Source organism: Crocuta crocuta, unplaced genomic scaffold, assembly GCF_008692635.1.
Source record: "Crocuta crocuta isolate KB4526 unplaced genomic scaffold, BGI_CrCroc_1.0 scaffold657, whole genome shotgun sequence".
In the NCBI taxonomy this organism is placed as follows: Eukaryota; Metazoa; Chordata; class Mammalia; order Carnivora; family Hyaenidae; genus Crocuta; species Crocuta crocuta.
Window position 1 is genome coordinate 656,624 of NW_027529583.1, and position 5,632 is coordinate 662,255.

The 5,632-nt window shown below is 43.1% G+C and overlaps 1 protein-coding gene across 1 annotated transcript in view; it reads right to left on the reverse strand.

The window, feature by feature from the left end:
- The window catches only part of REPS2 (RALBP1 associated Eps domain containing 2), a 174,282-nt gene that overhangs the window by 131,366 nt on the left and 37,284 nt on the right, over positions 1-5,632 (reverse strand). The window lies entirely within an intron of this gene.

Here is a 5,632-nt window from a genome sequence, read left to right on the forward strand (position 1 = left end):
GAACAACTTACTCGCAGTGACTGTCAATTCTCTTAGGACTTCTGCCAACAAACACACCAACAGAGCCTCGGGGATCATTTCTTTCAGCATCCTTTACACACTTCTTTTCTATCTACAACCATCCCAACTGGATGCGTGGAGCAGAGATAATCTGCTTCTGGACCTATGTAACTCCAATGAAGTCCACGGCAGGACGGGGCATGGCTAGAAACTGAAATTGAGCAAGAATGAGGCAGGGAAAGGAGACAACGAAGTTCAATAAATGGTTTTCAACTTACAGACTTTTAGATTAAAACCATGGCTGCCTAGCAATGTGTAACAATGTCTGCCTATTCATTAGACAACTCTCACCACAAATACAGCCCAAAGCTGCAAGGGAGATGACAGGGTGATAAAGCTCTCTAAATTCTGTTTATCACTATCTTAATAGTCTTTGAGGTAATAAAGACAAGGGAGTATTGAGAATTTACCCCAAAAGACTGTTCATCCCTTTAGAAAGAGAATAAAATATGACAGCATGTATATTTAGGGTGCAAAAAGTGAGTATGTTTTGATTTAAAATAAAGGACAAGCTGTTTTCTAGTGAGATCTGCCTGGAAGGATATTTCATCTGCCAAACCTGTATCCCTAAAGTCAGGTAAAAATATATGCCATATGTTTTATATGTAAATATATACAAATACACATATATGAATACCTATNTCCTGGAATGACACAAAAGAAACAGACAACATCAGTTGACTCTGGAATGTGAAACCGACAAAGCCTGAAGGCCCATCCCTCTGGCTTAGCTTCACAGATAAATGAGATGAGTAATGAAACATTTTTTAAGAACGAAAAAATTGGTAGCTTTACATGTACTAGAAATATTAGAAAATTCTCAAACTTAATGTTATCATGATATGGGGGGGGAAAGTGTACATGAATGAAGACAAAGGAGAAAACAAAGAAAGCAGAAGACCGGATGAAGGGTAAGATTCCCACACAAAGGACACTGAGCACTGGGGAAACAGCAGTAGCTCTGTGTGGCCAGGGAGTGGAGGGGGTGGGGGGAGAAGTGAGTTATTGTGGCTGAAAAGGTAACAGGTAGGTGTAAACAGCAGGGCCCTGAGGGCCATGTTGGGAAGTAGGTGCTATTCAGAGAGCCGTGGGCAGGTCTCAATCAAGGGAGTAGGGTGACCAGATAAATATTTTTAAGCCTATTTTTATATTCAGTAAGCATAATGGATTTGAAGAGGGCAAGAGCGGAGGCAAGGAAAAAGAGTGAGAGGCTGACAGAACAGATTCAGTGACAGAGGAGGATGGCCCGAACCAAGGAAGGGCAGGGAAATGCACAGGTAAGAGAGGCATTTAGAAAGTGAAATGGTCAGGACCTGGTAACTAAGTGGGCAGAGGGGGCAAGAGAGGAGTCAAAGATAGTGACCAGCACTCCGGCCTGTGCTGACAGATGGATGGAGACAGGAATGGAAGGGTGAAAGCTGGTTCTGTGGGAAAGACAGGCTGAAGTCACATGGGACATCTGAGCGAAGATGTCTGGCAGATGGAGATATGTGGTCATAAGCTTCCGTACAGCTAAAGAGGAACAGAGCAAGAAGTGGACCCAGGCATCGCCAACATGTGAGGTGCTGGTGGAAGAAGAATGGAAAAAGAAGATTAGGAAGGGGTAGTCAGAGAAGCAGGAAGAAAACCAGAAGATGGCATCATGGGCACCAAACAACGAGAGCATGTTAAGACCGTGGTTAATGTCAAAAGCTGCCCAGGGGTCAGTGGAGGAAGGACTTAACCCAAAGCGGTTTCTGGCAGCCATGGCAAAAACAGAGGGCAGTGCAGTACAGTGGGAGCCAAGGGGGCAGTTCTAAATCCTACACCAGCAAATTACAAATGACTACAGTCTAGACGGTTAGGATACTTTGTGAAAAGGAAACCACAAAATGACTTATAAACACATGATAATAAGTGAGTCAGAAAGAAGACTTAGTATTTCTTTACAAATCACTGTCAACCCTCCACCGATACAGGATAAGGTCAGTATCTGAAATTTCAAGGGGAGAAACATCTAACACTGAACAAGAAAAACAACAAAAAAACCCGGAAATTCATAAAATACTAAGCAAAAAAAGGGTTCATTCCAATATTTGGGTACTGAATAAGCATCTCTAAAATGCCAAGCTCATGAGCTGCAACAGCACTGGCCCAGAGTCCCTAAAAACCTCCCCCAATACCCACAGACTACCCCTCTTCCAATCATGAGGCCACAAAGGAACCTAGGAGGCGGCAAGGTTGCCATCAGCACATTAATATGGCAATGTGAGGGGAAGGAGTTACCCTAGTCTCATCTAACACCAGGCCCAATCCATATTAATCCCCTACCACCAAAAACCTTCTCTTCAGATCCCCTCACCTGCATGGCTAATTCAGGTTGGCATTTTTCTTTCTAGATATAGAGTCTAGCCAAACTAAGTTGATAGGCATAAGGAAGAATCCTAGGAACAAAAGCAAAAAAAAAAAAAACACCACCACCACATCAGCCATAAAAACCACAAACTGTGCTGTCTAAAGGAAGGCCCCTTGTTCTCATCTTAAAGAGAAGGCAATGCTCCAAACAGGAGGGGGCAGGGTTTCCACTGATGTCAAACAAACATTAAGGGAGTCAGAGGCTGTTGCAGATTATTACAAAGGACTGTTAAATCCATTCCAAGTCATTCATGTTATAGAAAAGAGAAGGAACATGCCCGCAGTCACACAGAGTTTGGCCAGACCTGCACAAGAACCCATCTAGTTTCTTCTGGACAATACTGTAAGTCCTTCTAATGGCCAACTACTGCCAAATACTCATGTCCAGCCCCGGCTCTCCCCCATAGCTCCAGAGCCGTATCTCCTACTGTATCTTTGACACCTCCTCTTGACTCTCCCAAAAGCTCAAATCCCAACCTCTAACACTGAGCTCATGATCTTTTCCCACTACTATCAAGACCAGTTTTTTATCCAGGACTTCTTAGCTTAGCAAATGATGTTACCATCCATCTGGTTCCTGAGCCAGACTAAGAAATCCTGTCCTGTGTTTGAACTCCAACCTTATTGCTTCCTAGCTGTGACTTTGGGCAGATTAAGTAAGGTCTTTAAATCTCAGGTTTCATCATCTAAAACACAGGATAACAAAGCAGACACCCAGGACTCTGAGATGGTGTCATCCATACCACTGAAGGAGAAGCAGCTCATAGATGCCNTCATAGATGCCAAGCTGGATACTGATGCAGGATTTCACCCCTAAAGGCACTGCTGGAGCATTTCAAAAAGGCTACTACCAGTATTACAACAAGCACGTCCATGTCAAGAAACGGGGCTTCACTGGGATTTCTATAGTGTGGACGGCTTATGTGCTTTTCAAATACTGTCATTGTTACAAGGAACTCCAACATGAGCTGCTAGGCAAGTACCACTGAAGAGGGCCCAGTGTGGAGGCACATTCTGCATTCCTGACCATGGCCTTTGCCTGTCTCCCTTGANTTGCCTCATAAGGCAACTGTGAGCACTGAAGGGAATGATGTGTATAAAATGCTAAGCCCTAGAAAATAGTGTTGTACATGCAGTTCCCTCTATATTCTTGCCTACTCCCCATTCCCATCCCCTGACCTGGTTAACACCTACAAATCCTTCTCATTTCAACTCAAAGTTGACTCTCCACTAAAAGCCTTCCTTGATTGGCCCCTACCTGCTAAGGTAAGTCATAACTGCACCCCCTACGCTGTTTCTCAGCCTCAAAGCACAGTGTAATTTCCATTCACAACACATATCAGAATGACATATTTATTTTGCATGGTTTATTGGCCACCTCCTCCAATTGCCTAGAAGCCCCATGAGGGAAGAGACTGGGACTGTTACACCTCCAGAGTACTTAGTAAACGTCAGTTAAATCAAGTGCCCAAGAAGCAGGTCTATCAGCAGGAAACATAGATCCAGAGATTAGAAGAGTAGTCACAGGACACCAAGTAAGAACACGTGGCATCCCCCAGGGGACTAGGTACAAAGGATCTCGTGAGCCCTATCTGACCCACTGCAAAGGCCATGATTTCCTGCTTGTGTGAGCATCATTCTAACAGTTCACGATCAGGACTCCACAGCACTATGATAAACTCTGCACAGACATGCACAGCACATCCTGGAGAACCTTCTAGGTGCATCCCAGTCCCTCCAATCCCTCTCTTAATTGTAAGCCATCATCCCATAGCAGATGTGATTCTTATATTTAAAGACACATATGGTTTTACCACAGGACCTCTAAACACAACCAACTACGACATCTGGAGCCCAGCTAAAGAAACAGCTCTTTGTTCCAACTTGGAAGTGAAAGTGAGGTCTTCTGGACGTGCAGAGAATGGTATGCTGGCCCTCCAATATGGTACTAGTAAGGGATTTTCAGGAATAATTTTTACTACACCCAATGCTTATTTATGTACCAAGTTCAGAACCTAGCCTCCCTATTATATGGACCTCTAATGTATAGTAGAGGTATTTTATATAGTAGAGATGTGTAGTAAAGTATTTTAAAGAGCAGATTTTGACACTGGGGCAGGCCTGGTTTCAAATTCTGTTTCTTCCACTTACTAGTAACAAATAAAACTTTAGACCCATTACCTGACCTCTCTCAGCCACAGTTAACTCATCCATGCTAATAGATATAACAGTACCCAGAGCTTATAGTTGTAGGAAGCACTAAATATCAATACACAGCATACGGCTAAATTATTATCCCTAACAAAGTTCTTTGTAAATGGACTACCACCTTAGAAGATAAAGATCTGTCCGTAACACAGTTCTGGGCCTAACAGAGTACCCATTCCCAGAGGGTATTCAGTGAACACCATAATCTTCCTTAGAAGGTCCTTCAGTGATCCTTCTTTCTAAGTTGGACACTGACAAACCACCCAACGGGAAAGCCAGTTTTTTTGTAATTCCTCTCATGCAGACACACACACCAACACGCACACATCCTTTTTTGAGAATAGGACTTACCCAGCACAGGACTCAGATACTGCACAAGATAACAGTTGCAGATACCAAAAAAAAAAACAAAAAAAGAGTTCTTTCTCCAAAAGAAAACACTGGAGAAAGGGAAGCTGAAATTTTCTAGGCCAGGAGAAACTGAGACATCACTTGGGTTTATGTCATAATATTACTATCTATTATGTATAAGAAGTCGTAGTTGCTGCCACTTATAAAATAACTGTTCTCCAAAAGGCATGGACTAGGCACTGAGAGAGAATGCATAAGAACTACCTCTGCCTTAGGGGCGCCTGGGTGGCTTAGTCGGTTAAGCGTCCGACTTTCACTTAGGTCATGATCNTATGCACTGAATAAACAGTAATAAAGAATAAGACAGAAATAAGATAGGCTGTTTCAGAAAAAAAAATAACACACTCCTGAGGGAGGTGCCTAATGACTAAGTAGATAGAGGTGGAAGGGCATTTTAGACATACAGAAGACCAAGAACCAGCTTGAATTAGTCTAGAGACTCTGAGAAAGGGTAGAAACACACATTACAAAAAATATTTAAGGAAAACGGGTGCCTGGCTGGCCTGGTCAGTAGATCAGGCAATTCTTGATCCTGAGGTCATGAGCACAAGCCCCACAT